Genomic DNA, 2,327 nt, shown 5'->3' on the forward strand with positions numbered 1-2,327 from the left:
AGTTTTCTTTATTCTTTTTCCTTCCTTTTGCCCGCTATGCTTAGTTTTAGTTTGTTCAGAGGTAGACTTTAAAATGACCTGGTTTAGTAATCCTTCCTGTGAGGATTAGCTTTGGTGATTAATTTCATCCTTGTTCCATTGATAGACGTTTGTTCAACATTTTCAGGAAGTATATGTTTCCTAGCCAATTTGCAAATCTAATTTAATCCAAATCAAAAGATTCATCCGGCAAATGATGGGTGTCCAAGTCACCCAATGTAACATATTTACATAGATTGATAAGACCTTTCTTTAAACTGAGGTGGGCAGGTACAGTTCTAAGGAAGACATTATCTGTAGACCCACCTTCTCCTGGGCTAGAAGATGCAAAATAGAATCCAAGTCTGTCTTGAGGAATAGAAGATATTTGGTTTTCTATTTGGAATAATTCTCCTTGTCCCAGAAGTCCAACTTCCTGAAGAAGAACTTATAAATTCTTGGTGAGTAAATCCCTGGCTTTGCCATCACTGTTGGAATTTTCTTCAGGGGGATTCACTGTGCCCTTGGGTCTGAGCAGTTTATTCTGTTTTCTGGGAAGTCACTTTTTCTTTCAAAACCCATAGCTGACATGTGAGGTAGTAATATTATTTTCTCATCCATGAAAGGATGTCCTGTGCTTCCCCCACTTTGGATTTTTCATTTTCCAAGACTACAGCAAACACTGTGTTGTTGTCCTTGTAATTTTTCAGCAGCTTAGAAGTAAGCGTTGGTGATACTTTGGTAGAACACAGGTAGGACAGACTTACATTGGTCAATGTCTGACTAGTTTTTCTTTCTTTTCTCTTTCACTTGTTTCTTTATTGCCTCTGCACTGCTCTGAGGGGACTTTTCAAGGCACCTTTCATTGACCATCTTCTGCCTTGGCCACCACCTCAGCCACCATGGTGACCCTCCTCCTCGCAATCCAAAGCTCTGTAAGGCTGCCTCACAGACCTGGGCTGTGGCTCCATCTCCCTGGTGGAGACTTCTATGACCACACTCGAAGTTATTCTCTGCATTCACTCATTGGTTGCTTGGGAATCACTGGATGTCTAGACTTTGCTACAGTCTATCAGATTTCTAGTAAAGGATGAGAAATAGAGTGTTTTTAAAATGAATTTATTTAAGGTAAAAAAAAATCACACATCTCTCCTACCTCTCATCTCACCCTGTGGCAAACACCAATCTGTTGTCTGTATCATGAGCTTGACTGTATATATATATATATATATATATATATATATATATATATATACAGGACGAACAAGGACGAAATATATATATATATTCTGTCTATATATATATATATATAGACAGACATTTGTTCAACATTTTCAGGAAGTATACATTTCCTAGCAGATTTGCAAATCTAATTTAATCCAAATCAAAAGATTCATCCAGCAAATGATGAATATATACATGTATATATGCCAGATTCATCCGGCAAATGGTGAATACATACATGTATACATATATTCCACATATAAGAGAGATCACATGATATTTGTATTGGTCTGATGCTGCCTGACTTGTTTCCCTTAGCATAAAGCCCTCAAATTCCATCCATGTTATTGCAAATGGTAAGATTTCATTCATTTTGACAGCTGAGTAGTATTCCACTGTGTGTCTATGTATGTATGTGTATACATAATATATATAATCAGTTTTTTATCCATTCATCTATCAGTGGACATCTAGGTTGTTTCCATATCTTGGCTATTGTAAATAATGCTGCAATGAACATGCCCAGAAATGAAATTCCTAGATCATATGGTAGTTCTTTTTTCAGTTTTTGAGGAATCTCCCTGTTGTTTTCTACATAAATTTACATCCTTACCAACAAACACAAGGTCTCTCTTTCTCCACATCCTTGTCAACACTTTTTATCTTCAGTCTTTTTGAAAATAGGCATTCTGACTGGTGTGAGATCATTTATCACTATGGTTTTGATTTGCATTTCCATGATGATTAGTAATGTTGAGCATCTTTTTATGTACCTGTTGGCCATCTGTATATCTTTGGAAAAATATTTATTCAGGTCTTCTACTCTTTTATGAATCAGATTGTTTGTATATTTGCTATGAGTTGTAGGAGTTTTTTATATATTTTGAATATAGTTCCTTAGAGGAGATATGATTTGCAAATATCTTCTCCCATTCCATAGATTGCTTTTTCATTTTGATAGTTTCCTTGTTCAGAAGCTTTTTGGTTTCATGTGGTTCCACTTGTGTGTTTGTGCTTTTTTGCTTTTGCTTTTGGTGTTAGTGTCAAAAAGTCATTGCCAAGATGGACGTTAAGGAGGTTACCAT

At 36.1% G+C, this 2,327-nt stretch overlaps 1 pseudogene; it reads right to left on the reverse strand.

Annotated features, from left to right (window-relative positions):
* Positions 1–202: 202 nt before the first annotated feature.
* LOC122488200 lies at positions 203–891 on the reverse strand (annotated as a pseudogene).
* Positions 892–2,327: the final 1,436 nt, after the last annotated feature.

This window comes from Prionailurus bengalensis, chromosome A2 (genome assembly GCF_016509475.1).
Source record: "Prionailurus bengalensis isolate Pbe53 chromosome A2, Fcat_Pben_1.1_paternal_pri, whole genome shotgun sequence".
Classification (NCBI taxonomy): Eukaryota; Metazoa; Chordata; class Mammalia; order Carnivora; family Felidae; genus Prionailurus; species Prionailurus bengalensis.